Genomic DNA, 18,745 nt, shown 5'->3' on the forward strand with positions numbered 1-18,745 from the left:
GTATTTACATATCTGTCCTGTGAGGACCACACAGGACTTTACATACCTTACTCTCTTCCGTCCTTAACCTGCCCCAGGAACAGGTGTCCTTGTCCCTCAAGGTACATGGGAACCACCTGAGATTCCTAGAGGTTTAGCAACTTGCCTTACGTCCCCAAATCTAGAAGCAGAGCCAGGATTTGAACCTCCAATTTCATACAACATAGCAAAGAGCTATAGATCACCTCTTTTTGGATGCTCACATCCCCTTCCCACACAGCATGTGGCCACCAATACCATTTAGTGTTGATGACATGCCTATAATCACCGTCTCTGGCTATGGGTCAGGGTCTCCTTTAAAGTATGCCGTGGAGGCAGTTTTTTTAATCGACCCATTTAAAAAGTCCCAGGGCTTCCGGCGGCAGCACATACACTAAAATTGAAGCCGTCCAGGGAAGATTAGCGTGCCCCTGGGCAGGATGGCACACAAACCCATGAAACGTCCATGTTTTTCCAAGGAGGGCACCTGCTGTGATCAGCTCCAGGTCTCACTTGGAAGTGCTGAATCACGACACTCTCCCCCTGAAACTGACATTACGCCCTACGTTAACGAAGTGTAATTTAAATACAAGCTGTAAAAAAAAGTCACGAAGATCCAATTCATTGGTGTAAAATTAGTGATAATTCTGAGACCAAAGCCACAGATGACAGTGGGTATGAGGAGCGGCGTCTCCAGGTAGAAAACCCCCCCATCTCTCTCCTGACTTCTGCCCTTCCCTTCGTCTCCGGCAGCTCCCGCCCTGCCAGTTTACACACAGCCATTTCTGTTGACCTGTTCGCGATGGGTGCTGATAACCTCTTACGAAACGATGCCCCCGTGGGAGAGAGGAGACCCAGAGCCCACGCCCGCATTGCTTGCTTTGTGAAATTCCAGACTGTTTAATCGGCTCTACCTCATCCTAAGAACTCTGGATTCCACTTTTCTTAATGACTTTCCCCCTCCTTAAATGCCTACACAGTTATCTTAGAAGAAGGAGAGAAAGAATAGATGAATCACTTGCAGGAAACGGGGGGCAGAGACATGTGGTTGGAACGGCAGATGGCTGTGTGTGTGGGCACATAGCTGTCTCTGTTGTTCCTTCCACCACCCTCTGGAGATGAAGCCTTTGGAAGAGGACATTCATTCCAGCGTGCGGGACGGCGCCCGCTTTCAGGTGCTGACATGCAAACCCACATCCACACGGATTCCTCTCAGACATCACAACTCCAGGGAGAGCGGAAAACTCAGGCTCTGGTCCAGGCTGGACAATGTAGCCTCTCCTCCAAGTTTTCACATTAAACCTTCTAAAGATAGGGGTCCCTGGGTGGCTCAGTGGGTTAAAGTCTCTGCCTTCAGCTCGGGTCATGATCCCGGGGTCCTGGGATCGAGCCCCACATCGGGCTCTCTGCTCTGCAGAGGGTCTGCTTCCTCCTCTCTCTCTGCCTGCCTCTCTGCCTACTTGTGATCTGTCTGTCAAATGAATAAATAAAATCTTTAAAAAAACAAACAAAAAACAAGCAAAAAAAAACCCCTTCTATAGATAAAGTAATAAACTACATATAATTAGTGGCAATGAATTTCTCATGCTGTCTTCTTCGTCCTGCGGGATATGAAGTAAGTATGTGAATATTCTCTCTATGTCACAGTGCAAGTTCCCGACTGACAGCAGAGGGCATTGGCAGACAGACGCCTGTAGGGCAGCTGGAGGGAGATTTGCATTCAGATAAAATAGGCATTAAGCAGGAAAACACAAACAGTTCTTGGTGGGGTTTTTGGTGGTGGGGGCATGAAAAGGACATAAAAGTAGGACGATCTCAGGGACAAGGGCCCATGTGTTGTTCCCCGTCACAGGTTAGCTTCTTGCCAGATGTACTGAGATGTCACCAACGGTCGCTGTTTCACTTGGAAAACTGAAATGTTTCTACAGTCCCAAGGATTCAAGAACATGCAGTTTGATAACCTTTTCTTCACCAAAAGGCTTCATAGAGGCCCCCCTATTACTTCTACATAAATAGCCAAGGGTCGTCCAGATGCATATGCCGGGTAAGTAATTGTTATTTTATATTCAGATGTATGAAGCTCACTTCCCTGACAGACTCTTAAGAATCTTCAGTCACCGCCATCTGCCCTCTCTACCCTAGACCCCTGCCACAGGACCTTGTGAGCACACAAATGTGCAGGAAGGTAAAAGCTTGTCAACTTTTTCCTGGGTGCATTAGGAGTTTTGGTAAAATATGCATTGAGAAGTTGAAATATAGTCCTGAGCCCAGATGACCTACTATTTGGAACAAAGCCTTGTGGTTAAGAGCATGTTTAAAATTAATGAACACTCCTTTAAAAAGGTTATAATAAAAACATCATCTGATTAAGAATGAGTAAACTCCATCCAGAAACCAATCTGAAGAGCCATAAAAAATATTTCATCAATCATAAATCCCATTAATAATAGAATTTCTACCTCTATACTCATTATGATTTGATGACTCATTTATCTGAAAGTCATTCATCTTAACCTTCACGAAGACACTAATTCTTGAATCCTAAAATGCTTTAAAATTATCTCCCATAATTTTAAAACAGGATCATACTGGACTAATTTTTGTGCCTCTCAACATTCCCCAGCCCCCACCCGATTCCCAGGCTTCAGCCTCCTCCTGAACAGACGGACTCTGGAGGGTACAGCTTCAGAGCGACCACATCTCAACCTGCTCCAACAATGGCCAGGGCCTCCAAGGGCTGGGTCTGAGCTGATAAGGCCCCTGGACCTTAAGGATAGTCGATCCCCTACTATATCTTCCAGGCAGTTCAGCACCATCTCCTTCCTGATGAACTGCTTCAAGGTGACCTGTAGGACAAGCAAGGAAATTTGCATATTTCCTTGTGAAGTTCCTTCACACGCCACCTGGTACCCGCATTCCTTCCTTCCTGGCTTCTCTCTCTTTCTCTCGCTTTTGGAAGCCTTGGGATGGCACCTTCCAACACAGTCTTAGCAAGAGATCTTTCCTTCAGGTTTTATTTTCTAGACAATTTGACTAAGACAACGATTTTTTTTTTTTTTAAATCACATGTTGTATCTTCATCTGGCTTCCTGCCTACAGTCTGTTTTCTTCCCAGTTAGAAGGACGAATGGAGATCTGTAATCCCTGTTAAGGTTAACCAGAGCTGCTCCAGTTAAGTGTCCTCCGGTTGAGAATATGTTTCCTAAATCTCACCTAACTTTCCTCTAAGTGAGTTTTGTTCTCACTGCAGTGGGACTGGACATAGTAGCTCTTTTCTCGGATTGACTGCTTCCGCCCGGCTTGGTGTGGAGAACCAGGACAACAGATAGTGGCTTGTCCTACATCCCCCCCTGCTATTTACAAACCCATTTCCTGACCTCCATTTTATTATCTCGGGTGCTATCTTCTACGTTCCTGGTATCCTTACCTCCTGTTTCACTTACAGCGAATTCCTGTTACATACTTGTGATAAGGCCATTTCAAAGTAATACTCAAAACCCTTTTGACTTGGAATATTCCGTTTGTGTAAAATATGTTGTTTTTTAAAAAAAAAATTTTTTTTTTTAATTTATTTGACAGAGATCACAAGTAGGCAGAGAGGCAGGCAGAGAGAGAGGAAGGAAAGCAGGCTCCCTGCCGAGCAGAGAGCCCGATGTGGGGCTCCATCCCAGGACTCTGGGATCATGACCTGAGCCGAAAGCGGAGGCTTTAACACACTGAGCCACCCAGGCGCCCCTAAAATATGTATCTTTTAATCAGCAGCTGAAGAGCATCAGCTGCCTAGAGCAGTGGATGTGTGGGGACAGTAAACAAGACCCTGCCGTGTCACAAGTCTTCCCCAGACTGAAAAGAAGAAGTCAAGGGACTTTTTCACATTTCTGTTTAATGGGCCAGATCATCTCTCTTGGAGAGGACTGGGGGTGAGGAGAAACGCTTTTAGATATTTGGTCATATCATTCTTTCCTTTCCGCTTGGGCAGGAGGCAGGTACTGTGAATGCTTGGAGAGTCCATTAAGGCTGTTATTTTAATGAGTTAAAATTCCTTAAAAGGTTTGCATAGATAATAATGGCTGAGGCAGAGCTTAAGACAAACAATCTGTCTGGGATCAAAACAAAACAAAAAACCAGGGCTCCTTAACCCTGCACAATTCTAAGGAGTGAGAGCAGTTTTAATTACAGCATGAGATTTAGAATGATTTGAAAAGGAAGAAGTCAGGCACCGCTGAGTTTTATAACAAAATGTGCTTTGGGATTATCAAGTGCCTCTAGAAGTTTTCTGTTCGAAACTAATGATTGAGGGCGCCTGGGTGGCTCAGTTGGTTGAGCCGCTGCCTTTGGCTCAGGTCATGATCCGGGGGTCCTGGGATCAAGCCTCCTATTCGCTCCCTGCTCAGTGAGGAGTCTGCTCCTCCTGCTTCTCCTTCTGCCGCTCCCTTGCCCATTCTCTCTCTGTCTCTCTCTAACAAATAAATAAAATTAAAAAAAAAAATTATCCTGCAGATACACTCATGTGTAAAGGGGATAAGTGTGTAAAAAAGACTGTATTCATTGCAGTCACTGCTTGCAATAGCATAAAAGATTCTGCACAACCTCAACATCCATCAACAGTAAGATTAGGTAAATATATGATGTGCGCCCACACAGGGAATACCACCGAGCCATTAACATGGATGAGGAAGCTCTACATTTTTTGATATGAACCCATCTCTGAGAGGAGTTCAGTGAAAAAAATCCAGCTGCACCCCTGTGTGTTTAGTCTGCCAGGATTTTGTAATAAGAACATCAATAATACTAAATCTATCACTTACATATGTGTAGGCTCTCTCTAGGCAGATCCACAAAAACTAGTTAACAGCGGTTGCTTCTAGAACTAGGTGGCTAGGTGAGCCTACCTCTACTATATGTCACTTCTTTCCTTCTGAATTTTATTCCATGCACAAGTTCTCATGTGTCCATATGTAACTCAATAATGTCTTATCCTTTGAGAAGAAAAAACTCAGTAACACGTGTAGACATTTAAAACCTGGCTCTCATCTAATACATGGGAAAACTGCATTTTGTAATTCCAAGTCTGCTGACAGCGGCATACACATTGTTGTTTGTTTTGTTTTTTCAACAGACTTTTATTTTTTAGAGCAGCTTTAGGTGTTATTGAAACTGACCAGAAAGTACAGTTATTTTTTTTTTAATCCATCCGATCCCCACACATGCACAGCCTCCCCATTATCTCCATCCAGCCCCAGCATGGTTCATTAATCCTGAGGAGCTTACATCAAAACATCACCCAAAGATCATAGTTTACATAAGGATTCATTCTTGATGGTATACAGTCTATGGATTTTGACAAATGTATAATGACGTGTCTTCACCATTACAATATCATACACAAGAGTTTCGCGGCTGTAAAGATCCCCTGTGTTCCTCCAGTTCATCCTTCTCTCCCACTAACCTTGGGTAGTCACTTGATTTTTTTTTTTATTTTATCTCCACAGTTTTGCCTTTTCAAGAGAGTCCTATAGATGGAATCACAGACAACGTAGCCTTTTCCGATTGGCTTCTTTCATTTAGCAGTAAGCTAAGTTTCTTCCATGTCCTTTCATAGCCTGATAGCTCATTTCTTTTTAGTGCTGAATAGTCCATTGGATGAATTAGTTTGTTCATCCGCTCACTGACTCAAGGACATCTTCGTTGCTTCCAAAGTTTTGGCAATTCTGAACAAAGCCAGTATAAACATCAGTGTGCGGGTTTTTGTGTGAACATGTTTTCAAGTTTTGGGGTAAATACCAAGGAGCATGATTACCGGGCCATTCGACAAGAATATGTTTAATTTTGTTAAGAAGCTGCCAAACTGTCTTCCGGAGTGATTGCACCATTTTGCATTCCTACTAGCAAGACGTGAGAGTTCCTGTTGCTCTACATCCTCACCAGCTCTTGGTGTTGTCAGTGTTCTGGGTCTGGGCCATTCTAAGAGGTTGATAGTGGTATCTCACTGTTAATTCAATTCACATTTCCCTGATGACATTGGAGGTGAAGAATCTTTTCATATCCCATCTGTAGATCTTCTTTGGTAGGTGCCCATTAAGATCTTTGGCCCATTTTTTAATCCGGTTGGTTCATTTTCTTACCAGTGAGTTTCAATAGTTCAGTTACAGTCTTTTACCAGATGTGTCTTTTGCAAATATTTTCTCCTAGTCTGTGGCTTCCACATTTTTTTTTTTTTAAAGAAGTGAATGTTACCTTTGAAGACAGAAACAGATACCAAATTTCAAATGGCCACGTTTGTAACAAATGGATAAATCTTCATAATTTTTGCTTTATAACTGATTCTTTGTTGTCAGTACAGCCATATTTCTAGATGTTTCTTGAAGCTGTTGTAACAAAGCAATCTAATAAGTAGTGGACGAGCAGGTATAAATGTAGACTGTGATACTGTGGTATTTTAACTGCCCTTAAAATATGATCTAACTTGCCTAAGGATTAAAAGTTCTTTGTCTTTTGTAATTTGTAATCTCTCAATTTCTTCATGATGAATTTTGCCTGTAACTTTTCCAAGAAGTTCATGTTAAGAGAGAATTAAAGAATTAGAATAATTTACTGTACCAGAGCAAGTATTTCATTAGAGAGAACTTATCATTTAATACTTAGGTGAAGGCACATCAGGAAGTAGTACATATTTCTTCTCTTTATGTGTTCCTGGCATGTCTCTTCACTCTATTTCTCTGAAACTACTTAGTTGTCATATATACAGTGAAGGACTCTGGATGGATGGACTATTAGTCAGTCTTCTAACATGACCATCCTTTTGGATATAGAACTTTGAACTGTTCTCCTAGCATGCTGGATGTTACCTTTGTAATATTCTCTCTCATGTCACAGTCCCACCTGTTAGCTTTTGGAGGGGCGTGTCCCCATGTGGCTTGTCATTTTATCCCCCAGAATATCTTGCATCAACTCAGCAGGTATATCGAGGATCGATTTTTTTTTTTTTTAAGGTAGAAGACAAAGTGATTTTGGCAAAATATAAAACATTTTCAGTCTATAGTGCTTTCTGGGATAGAGACCCCCGTGTTACTTTTCCAGAGAAGCAAGGGGTCCGATGTGGTCCAGGGTGGTGGATTGGAGATTTAGCTGTGAGAAAGGGCCAGGTGGCAGATGGAAAAGGCGTGACCAGGTGCCCTTTGCTCTGGCCAGAAGGTGAGCACAATCGGAAAGCCTTATCCCAACTCTTAAAGGACCATGTGTAACCCTATCTCTGAAAATCAGGTGCTCCCCACTCCCACTGCCGCAATAGGAACCCCAGGAATAATACTCCTTACATTCTTGTTTGTAATGAAAAACAGTGGGGTGACAGGCTTTCTCTACAAAATGTCACTTTTGCAGCCCAACATGTTGCCTTGGCATTTTCATCCTAAAGCTGATGGACCCTTTTATCAGAAATACCACTTCCTGGGTGGTGAGCACCTGCCATTTCCGCCGCCTCCTCCCTCCGTGCAGTGTTTCTGATGCTTTCTGCTTCTCTGTGAGGCTGCAAATGTTTTTTTTAAGTAGGCTCCATGACAGGGCTTGAACTCACAGCTCTGAGATTGAGACCTGAGCTGAGATCAAGAGTCAGATGCGTAATCAACTGAGCCACCCAGGCGCCAAGGAGGCTGGAATTTTTATAACAAAAAGCAAGAGGCAAAAGGCAGTTTCTCTCCTGCAGCGGAATTATACCACTGGCATTTAGAATAACATTGCCCCCTCTTTCCTGGCTACAATTATAAGCATCTCACATACCTCCCTATGTGAGGTAAGGTAAGTATTTTGTCATCTTCTATTAATAGGGAGGGATTCTGAGTCACAGAAGGGCTAAGTGATTTTTCTAGCCCCAGAAATAAGAGGAATAAAATGAAGCAGGATGATGAATACGTTATTTTAGGAACGTGCTGGTATAGCATCATTTTCCTGGACAATGGTAACTGCTTCTTAATTGGCTTTCCCGTCCCTGGTTTTTCTCTACCCTGAAGTCTGCTCACCTCTCTCTTTTTTTTTTTTTAAAGATTTTATTTATTTATTTGACAGAGTGAGATCACAGTAGGCAGAGAGGCAGGCAGAGAGAGAGAGAGGGAAGCAGGCTCCCTGCTGAGCAGAGAGCCCGATGCGGGACTCGATCCCAGGATCTTGAGATCATGACCTGAGCCGAAGGCAGCGGCTTAACCCACTGAGCCACCCAGGCGCCCTGCTCACCTCTTTTATTGTTATCAGAATCATATTCTGAAATCTTGTCACACCCTTGTATAAATACCTTTGATGACTTCTCGCTGCTTAATGAAAAATTCCAAACTCCTTAGCACAGCATCCAAAGTCCGTTTCCATCTGGCTTTAACTACTTTTCTTATATTCTTTGCTGCCCTGTGCCCTTCATACGGTTGTCAGGCATGTGCATGGCTCCAGACCTTTGCTTCATGTCACCCGTCTATCTAGCCTAGAGTGCCTTTCTTCTCCTGCCTCTCTGGGATGAGGGAGAGGGGAAATCTGCTTATCCATGGGATCTAACTCAGATACTGTCTTCTCTGGGAAACTTCGCAACATCTGAAGCCTCTGAACGATTTCCTCCTTTTGCTCCTTCCCACGGTGCTTCCTTTTTGTCACAATGATCGTATTTATTGTTACTTCTAGCTATCTGGACAAGAGTCTAACCTATCCAGTCAGACCTTTTTATGATGGCACGGCCTGACCCTGACTGATTTCCACACGACCTAGCCATCATTTTCAGTTCCAGACACACGGCTGATGGGTGCTCAAGAACGTGATGCTGTTTTCAAGAGAACCCTTCTTTTAGACAAATCCACAGGCAGTTTTGGATACAGTTTCAGGGCCTGTGAAAGGAAATCAGGGTGCATGCCAATCCAAGCATTGAGCTTTCGGGGAAGAGCAGGTTAGTGATGTTTAACACTGCATTCTTCTGTTACGAAGTTCTGATGTTTATGGGGAGAGCGTGATGTTTGATTCGGGGGAACCATCGAAAACATTTCTATACTTCCTGACTCGAGCTGATGGGAGGGCAACCTGGCTGTCTGGGATATCATTCCCAGCTTTCCAAAGTCTGGCCCACCTGTAGGAGCCACGCCCGGCTGCTGGATTACAAGACAGTTGCCCGGGGCCCTCTCTAGACATCCTTAATCGGAGTCCTTGAGTTAGAGACCTCTGAGGCCTCTGGACTGTGAGCAAGTACCTCCGAGGTGTTTCTGAACCTTTGAGAGCCCTGGTCTGGCTGGAGACCTCTCCCTAGCCAAGGGGACTGATGGGGGACGGTGTGGGGACCCATGTAATCTAGTGGTTCTCAGCTCAGATGGCATATGAGAATTCCCTAAGGGATTTTTGAGCCCTACCAATACCTAGGACTTCCCACCCCCCGCCCTGCCTTTAAATCAGTTAAATTGTAACTACTGAAGATGGGATTTAGGCATCTATGTTTTTTGCAACCTTGCATCTGAACCAGATTGGTGGCAGAGTAAATGTCAGGCTCCTCTGACAAAACTCAAGGTCTCTAGTGGTCAGAGACCACTAACGTTGCTCTCAACCTCACTCTCACTATAGAAGTAAGTCTCGTACCAAAATCTTTTAAAGATTTTATTTGAGAGAGAAAGAGAGAGAAAGAGAGGGAGCACCAGCAAGGGGGGGGGGGGGAGGGAGAGAGAGAAGCAGGCTCCCCGCTGAGCAGTGATCCTATGCGGGATTGGAGCCCATTGAATCAAAGGCAGGCGTGTAACCCACTGAGCCACCCAGGTGCCTGCCGAATTTAACAAGTAAAAAAATATATATATGTTTTAGCGGCTAAGTACAGTTATGGAAACTGCGTGTGGCTGAGAAAGGTCTTTCTCTCTACGCCAGTGTTTTGAGTCACAGCAACCTGCACGGAAGGGTCCATCCTAAAGGAAAGGCAGCAATGTTCCAAAATCAAAAGGAGCAGTTTTGTAATCTCCTGGGGGCGGGATCCTCGGTGAAACGGGGCTGGACGGAGGTCATAGGGTGCAGGGCGGAGGCTGCATGGTCACACATGCAGACGGGCTGTGAGTTCGAGGGTCCTCTCACACTTCCCTCCCGATAATCAGCAACTTCAGCAATAGACATGATTTTCTTTAGAAATAATGTTTAAGCACCTCTTACACTAAAGGGAAACAACAATAACAAAAGCAAACTCCTCTGGTCACTAAGCAGAAAGTGTTGCTACATATTAAAGAATGTCCCAGCTAGTATCCATTCCCAAAGCGTTAGAGCGCAGCAGCTCTTACTTACAGAGTTAGTTCAAAGTAAATTACCATAAGGACAATAGAGCAGAAGTCAGAGAAATCCCATTATAAAGGTTTTTCCCCTGGGAACTGATTGAGCAAAACATCAGAGAGAAGAAATGGGGTAAATGGGGCGATGACTTAGTAAGCATTTAGACTTCAGGGGTTTGGGTCAAGAATCTAAAAGTTTGGGTGCCTGGGTGGCTCAGTGGGTTAAGCGTCTGCCTTTGGCTCAGGTGATGATCCCAGGGTCTTGGGTTCAAGTCCAGCATCAGGCTTCCTGCTTGGCAAGAAGCCTGCTTCTCCCTCTCCCACTCTCCCTGCTTGTGTTCCCTCTCTCTCTGTCCAAAAAAAAAAAAAAAAAAAGAAAAAAAAAAGAAAAAAGAAAAAGAAAGAAAGAAATAATCTAAAAATCTAAAAGTTCTGGTAGGTCCAGAAAAACCTGATGGGAATACACCAAAAGATGCACACTTGTCAGATGGTTAACAAAAATAACCTTTAAATCATACACGTGCAAAAATCACTGCAGAAACTGTGCTAAGCAGCTGGTCTGTTTCCTTAGGGGTGTTTCCATGAGGTGTCCTCTAGCAGAGCATCCTTCCCCCACAGAGGGAAGACTCCTTTCATATCACAGCACAGTGGCTCTCTTACCAGGCTGTGACCCACCCCCCTTTTCCTCCCGCATCTGAAAAGCTCCTGCTGGGCAGGAAATCAGAGGAAGGAAGGAACTTCCCATAAGATAAGTTTTCTTTCTTACTTTTAAAAAATTTTTAAAGATTTTATTTATTTGAGAGAGAGAGCGCCTAAGTGTGCAGGAGCAGGGGTGCGAGGGAGAGGAGCATGAGGCACGATGGCGGGGTCCATCCCAGGACCCTGAGATCATGACCTAAGTCCAAGTCAGATGCCAAAAAGACTGAACCATCCAGGAGCCCCAAGATGAGGTTTCTTAGATGCAAGGTGGTCTTAAAATCTTAAGGATCCAGTGTATAAACAGGGCTCCCATCAGAGACAGAGAAACCAGATCACTGAGAGATGGTGGTTCCATCGTTTGGGCCAGTAAACTCCCAAGTCCCCTCTTGCAGCACAGGAAGTTAACAGGACTGGCTTGAGGGGTACCTGCGTGGCTCAGTCCAGGTTTAGAATGAGACTCTTGATTTTTGTCATGATCACAGGGTCCTGGGTTGGAGTCCCACATTGGGCTGCTTTACTCTCTCTCTGTCTGCCTACTTGTGATCTCTCTCTGTCAAATAAGTAAGTAAAATCTTAAACAAAACAAAACAAAACAAAACAAAAAAACAAACCCTCAACTCTGTGTGTGCGTTGAAAATAAAAACAGGTAACTGTCAATGAATTATTATTGACTCAGGACTGTTCCCGCCCCTTTACAAATAGAAGTCATCTATTACAATAGCCCTATGCTACAGTATCCCCATTTTACAGATGAGGGCACTGAGGCATGGGGAAGTTATGTGATTTCCCCCAGAGGCACGTGATTAGAAAACTGCTGAGTCAGGATTAGAATCCTGCTTGGTCTGACTCTGAAACTCCCAGTCTTGAGCAGCAAAATAAAATCTAACCAGTTAGGGAGAAGCTGCAATTTTATAACTCGCTGAATTTGTAACAGGCTGCACGGGGTACATGCTTGAGGGCTATTCCTACGATTAGGGAGCAAAACATACTTACTCCAGAGGCTTTCAAAGAGATGTTAAGTTTGGATTCCTGCGTAATTACCTGACACCTGAGCCCAGGCTTCCCCACAATAAAACTATGGTAATGGTGTATCTGCTCAGCAGAGTTGTGATGGCAGTAGTTAGATTTGACATATACAAAACTGGATGTAAAACAGATTGTAGCCATTATGTTTGTCTGTTGGTGTGACAGTATATCCAAGTATATCTTTTGTAATTAACGCACCAAATGGCCTAGAGCAGTTCTGCTTATGGAGTTTGGAGGCCTCTGGGGTTCCCTCAGTGTATTCTGGAGGATCTGTGAGTTCTTAAATTCAACAGTTAAGCTAAAGCATGCCTTGTATTGTGGACACACATACACACTTTCACTGATTGCTGAGGCAAAGGGGCTGACAGAAACGAGTACCTACTTAGAAAAATAATTCGTTCTCTTACACAATAGCCATTTGCATTCTCACATCTGGGTAAATAAAGGAACACAAGAGGAGGAGAAAAGGCACCAGAGGAATGGTGGCTCACACAAGAAGGCAGAAGGCAAATCTTCTGTGTGGAGAGACAGCATGGCTAATGCCCAGGGAGCATCCATGATGCTCACGATGTGACTGGGGAGCTTCTGGAAGGATGACGGCAGGTAGTTTTCCTTGCCTTCCTGGAAGGCAATGTAAGCCTAATCTCCCACTGAAGGTATTGCTGGGCGTTGGGAATAATACAGTGGGAAAGAAGGTGTTATTGCACCTTTTCCAAACAAGGACAGTAACAAAAAAATAGTAAGTGGGCTTAGCTGTACTTGGACTTAAGCTTCCTGAAGACTTCCTACATATACATTTACGTATGCTTTCAGATTTCTTACTTTTTGAAAATAAAAGATACGAGGAAAGAATCAATGAATGTTTTCCCACTGGAACGAAAGGGACAAAACCATCTGAAAGAAAGAAGAAATAAACTTTAGTATTTTTAAATGAATTTCTTTGCTGGACTGTCTGGCTTCAAAAGAAAATTCTAGGGCACCTGGGTGGCTCAGTCAGTTAAGCACCTGCCTTCGGCTCAGGTCATGATTCCAGGGTCCTCAGATCGAGCCCCACATTGATCCCAGAGTCCTGGGATGAAGGCCCACATCGAGCCCAGTAAGAAGCCTTAGCTTCCTCCTCTCCCTCTGCCTCTCCCCCTGCTTGTGCCCTCTCTCACTCACTCTCAAATAAATAAAATCTTAAAAATAGAGAAAATTCTAAATGATGTCTCTATGGTTTCCCAAATGTACATTAATGGGCATTCCATCAGGTGATGGGAAACAAAAACACAAGAAAGTTGATGAAGCCCATAATTTGTAAAAGCTTAGCCTGATCAGGCTGAGCAAGGTCTGAATTTCACAATAGTTTCTACTTTTCTTCAGGTCCTATCATTCTGGCAAGGGGTGAGGATGCCTTCTTGTTTATAGGAAAGCTCCAACCACTCCCTACACATGACCGTGGCTGCATCATTCTGGCTCTGCTGCTGTCTAGCTCCGTGTTAGTTGCTGTCTATCCTGGCCTGTCTCTCCACCAGCCCCCAAATGGTTTGGGAAAATCATTAGCCTGCACTTAATAAATTAGACCCTGCAGCTCCTCACGAAGGGGCAAGCTGTTCAACTGCAAACCAGGGGCTCATATTTCCCTCTCTTTGGTGCCTAAAATGTGCAGCACGTGTTTCCTACTGACAGTCCTCGGGGCCTCTTGGGTTCCACGATTCCTGCTGTTCAGACATAACTCGCCGTCTTTTCGAGGCACCTGCCGGAAGAGCTCAGCTTGAGTTTTGTGAACCCCATCTGCCCTTTAAGTCAGATTATGTCAGACACGTTTCTCAACCGCACTGAAATTCTGTTCTGAGATGTAGCTGCTCAGAAAGCCACTGGCTGTCACTTTGAGGGCTCCCTGGGACTTCTGAGAGGGAATCCTGAATATGTCACAAGACTACATTTTAAGTGAGACCTTCCAAAACACTCTCTCCTTATGAAGGGAAAACCGTTGAACTATTTTCACATGATGTGTTAATAAATGTTATTGTATTCACAGAGATTACTCCAAGAGGATTAAAGGTCATGCTAACCCTTTGGGTCCTAGTAAATTGCAAGTGTCCTCCAACACAGGAAAATTTCTGTGGAGTTGAAATGCTTCTCCAATAGGCGAGCAAACCTTCATAAACAAAAGACTTAACTTTTAAGGAGCTTTCCAGGGAGAAACACCTAATGAAAGAAGGAAGAATTGAAACACTGGTGCTTGGTGTATGCACAGAAATACATATACACAGAGAAGTTAGGATGTATAACGTTGATTCTGTGCACTTATGAGGAGTAAGGGATGACCTGCTTCACTCTCTGGTCTGGAAAGTTCTCTGGATAGGAATGATACCTTCAGCAGGGACCTGGGGCCTCTGGAAATGAGGAGGGCCATGATCCTTCCTGATGCTAGCTGGAACTCTTCTGAGCTTTTCCCCTTAACACCCCGGGCAACAGGCCCAGGATAATGAGGTTCCAGGCAAGATCACTAGCAGCAGGGAGTCCACTTTCTGCAGGAATGAGGCAGTGAGTTTTAAAAATCTCATCTTTTGGGAGAGGGGGGTGGGGTTATGGACATTGGGGAGGGTATGTGCTATGGTGAGTGCTGTGAAGTGTGTAAACCTGGCGAAACACAGACCTATACCCCTGGAAATAAAAATACATTATATGTTTATAAAAAAAATAAATAAAAGCCTCATCTTCTGAATTTGTGCCTTACACTTTTCTGTACATCTCTAATTCTCCTTGTTCTCTGAGGAAGGGGTAACTATTCCTAATTTTACATACTGCTGAATTCCCTTCTTTGCTTTTTTTTCTCCACAGCACTTTACTTCCTAATATGCTCTATAATTATTTTGTTTATTGTCTGTCTTCACTAGAATGTAAGCGTTGGCAGTGTGGGGGGGGGTATTCTTGTGCGTTTTATTCCCTGCTGATTTCCTGGAACCTAGAATAAATAAGTGAAGGAAGGAAGGAAGGGAAGAAGAAAGGAAGGAATGGAGACCCAGAAAAGCTAAGTGATTTTCCCTTATCCAACTACTAGCAAGTGGCAGAGCCAAGGTAGAACCCAGGCCCACGTGCTGTGCTGACGCACTAGATTATAATGGCCGTGGTTAGGATTAAAACCTAAGATGAACTCTCAGGAAGAGAAATATGAAGCATTTAGTGAATGGTTGACTAAGAGAGGTGCGCGCAGAGAAAATCACCAGATTTAAAGGAGCGGGGAAGTAAGTCTAACTTGTGATCTTTGACATTTATGGGGACAGTGCAACAGAATATGTAAAGCTGGAAAAGCCCTGGTGGTTAAAATTCAAAACACAGAACTGAATCCTTCAAGTTTTGGCAGGGAACAGTGCAGTGCATGGTCTCCATGATACCTTATAAAATGTGTACGTGGTCATCCCTAATGGTCTGAACAGGGTCTGGCCTCAAATCCCACCCCCACTGTTTGTTACTGAGTGACCTCATGCAAATTCCTTAATCTCTGTGAATGCGGATGACTTACATGGGTTTTCTGAAGACCAAAGTTATGCATGTAAATACAGAAATCGAGAGAAAGCCTTCCATGTTGTAAATGCCCAATTTATGTATTATTTCTACTCCAATAATTCGGTGTGGCTGGAGAAGAGCGTGTTGAAAGGGGTCCAGTTAGGGAGAAGTCAGAAGGGTAGCCGGGTACAGTGCCCTATGTTAAAGGACTTTGACCCTGGTCTGTAACAGCACCTACTGTGACATCTGAATTGGGACGGCTTAAACTGCCTAGGGGCTTCTCTGCAGTCTGGGGAGTTCTAGGTGGGCTGTTAGGCCTCATAGGGCATCTAGATAAGGACCCAGAACAATGTGCAGTTTGGGAATTCAGAACAATAAAAATATCATTCTAGAGCACTTCACCCATTTCACCATCACAGAGCTCCTACGAAGAGATTATTTTCATTATATTCATTATGGCACGTGGAAGACGCAGTTCACAACGGATTTAACCAAGGACACACGCTTAGGACGGGACAGGGGCACAATTTCAACGGCCACCCCGTTCCAGGGGCCCCTTAGCTTCACTTCTTAGAACGGAGTGGTCTGAATGCCATTTGATAAAAGGTGCTGAGAAGGACCGACATTCTGTCGCTGCAGGGTTCCGAAGCGTGGGTCCAACTAAGTGTCTCTATCTTCAGGTTTGAGAAGAACTGCGAAAATCCCTCCAAATCTATGCACAGGCTCAGGTAAGTGCACTTTCAAAATAGCGAAGTAACAACGGATTTCCCTCTCTGTCTCTTCTGTTAGAGATCCTGGGCTGCAGGATCTTGGTCTTCGCAGCTCCCCTGCAGGGTGCCCTGCCTCGCCCCCAGGCCTCAGTGACTGAAACATTTTGGGGTGGGAACGCCTGTAACAGGTGGGGGCGGATCGGAGGCGTCAACTCCAGCGCAGGCCTCCTCCAGTTGGAACTAGATGATATCCAGTGAAATATGGGGATTTTGTTCCAAGGGATGCCCAAAAAAGGCTCAGGGAGAGCGCGCGGCAACCCCCACCTTCGTCAAACACGCTCCTCCAGGGGCGGCCTGCTAGCAGCCGAGCTCCAAAATTGGCAACCTGAGCCTCGCTACCGCCTTTTTTTAGCCTACATTCCCCAAACCAGGGAAGAGGCGGGTGACTAAAAATGCAAATTGGAGCCAGGGCGTCAGTAGGCAGACCCGAGGGTGCGGGGCGTCTGGCTGGGGGAGACCCCGCGACCTCAGGTGCCCTCTGCTCTACTCTCGGTGGGCGCCGGGGGAAGACGCTCCCCGCCGAGCCGCTGCCCCCGCTTCCGCCTCCCCGGCCGCGGCGGGACAATGCGCGGCCTCTTTTCCGCCGAGGGTTAGGGAGGGGACGCCGGATTAGGGCCCGCGCTTTCCGGCCGCAGCCTCCGCCCCCCCCCGCCCCCGGCCCCATCACCGCGCCGGCCGCACACAGGTGGTTTTCCGCTCGGGAGGGGCAGGCCCCGGCGCTTTTATATAACAATAGAGCTCTGCGCGCCGGGAATGCGCCTTCTCGCCGCGGCGGCCCCCGTCCGGCCACGCCTCCATCCGGTTCCCCGCCGGCCCGCCCCGCGGCGCCTCGGCGGAACCCGGCGCGCGGGCTTAGCCGGCACTTTCCCAGTTACCTGCTGGCCCTGCAAGGCGTCGGAGACGTTCCCTGCGCCCCCACCCCCCAGCCCTCCCTGCGAGCCACTGGGTCTTGGCAGGCACTTCTCCTCGCTCTTCACCCACCCCAGGACGTGACGGAACCCCAGAGTCGTGCCTTTGGTTCCGCACTCCTCCGCAGGGTCGCCCCACGCCCCGCACCAGCTGAGCTAGGAGGCGGGGGCGGCGGGGCGCGCGGCAAGGAGCGCACCGCGCAGGCGCGGCTGGTGCTCGGCAAGGGCCCGGCGACCGGCAGGGGAGGGGGTTGCGGGGGTGGGACAGAAGGCTCCCCTCTCTCGGGTCTCTCTGTGCAACGCGACCAATCCCCGAGACTGCCCTAGCCCCCGCAAGCCTTGCAGGCGGACTTCCCCACGCCTCGCGTCTGGTGGGGACAGCCCGCCAGGCTCCCGCGCGCCCTAAATGCACCTAGCCCAGGCAGCCCCGCCAGACCGGCTCCTCTGTCGGAAGCCGAGCTTGCGGCCCAGAAATGATTAACGAGCGCAACCCCCCAGCGCGCAAGTGGGTGACCGCGGAAAGGCAGGGGTGGGGAGGGGGGAGGACTTGGATCCCCGGAACAATGGCTCATAACGCCCCAGGCTGCTGGAGAGGAATAAAAGCATCGGACTGTCCAACCAGTTTGTTTCTGCAGGCTCCACTGTTTAAAAACAAAATAATTTAAATGCTATTTAAAAAACCCCTTTCTTCCAATTATCTGGACAACCAGGCATTTGTTTGTTTGCTTGCTGTAAAATGTTTCAACAAAATCCTAGTTTGTTTCGAAAGATGTTGGATTAGCATTTAACACCTCATCGGTCACTAAAGCGCAGGCAGTTCACCAGCCCCAACACAGCCTCAGCTAAAAGAACATCAGAGCAAACAGAGCTGGGCTTTTTAAACTGGCAAACAAATGCCACACACCGCCTAAAGGAGGGCGGAGAAGGGGGGTTAAGGCGAACTCCGGTCCAAATGAGTTTAAAGGGAATAAAAAGGGGGAAAAAGCACAAGTTCTCTTAAAGCTAGCCTGCGAGCGCAGGCGTCACGAACAAGGGCTTTTGTGCCTGCTAATTGCACCATTTGTGCGCAAAAGTTCCGACGCGAAGTGTGAACTCTCAACAGAAGGAAACATGAGACAACTGAAGTGCCCTGGGTTATGTGCCCTGCTCCTCCTCCGCCGCCGCCTCCTCTTCTTTCTCCTTCCTCCCGCCGAGCCCGCTGTTGCAGCTTGTTTGCACTGGGGCTTATCCGGAGCGGAAATTCCTTTCCGTTTTTGTGAATGACAAACTCATTAACAATTCATCAACACAACCTGTTCCAGCCGGCCCGTCCCCACGGCAACAGCCCCTTCCGCAGCGCGCTCATTGGCTGGCCGAGAGAATGTATCCATTGAGACGCTCGCTGTTTGTATCCATTGAGGAGCTGCCTCGCGCTGGGGGTGTGCGAGGGCTGACTCCAAGGGAGAGTGAGCAAATCGAGCTTTGAATAATTCGAGGAGAAAGACTCCGGGCGGATTTGAGGTGCAGCCTTAAAGGGAGGGATTAGGAGCCGCTGGACTTTTTTTTTTTTTTTTTCCCTTTCCTTCCCTCC

At 46.3% G+C, this 18,745-nt stretch overlaps 1 non-coding gene across 1 annotated transcript; it reads left to right on the plus strand.

Annotated features, from left to right (window-relative positions):
- Positions 1-388: 388 nt before the first annotated feature.
- LOC132021022 (U6 spliceosomal RNA) lies at positions 389-493 on the plus strand. Its single transcript, XR_009405205.1, has one exon. It is a non-coding gene; the product is annotated as a U6 spliceosomal RNA (small nuclear RNA).
- Positions 494-18,745: the final 18,252 nt, after the last annotated feature.

This window comes from Mustela nigripes, chromosome 6, assembly GCF_022355385.1.
Source record: "Mustela nigripes isolate SB6536 chromosome 6, MUSNIG.SB6536, whole genome shotgun sequence".
In the NCBI taxonomy this organism is placed as follows: Eukaryota; Metazoa; Chordata; class Mammalia; order Carnivora; family Mustelidae; genus Mustela; species Mustela nigripes.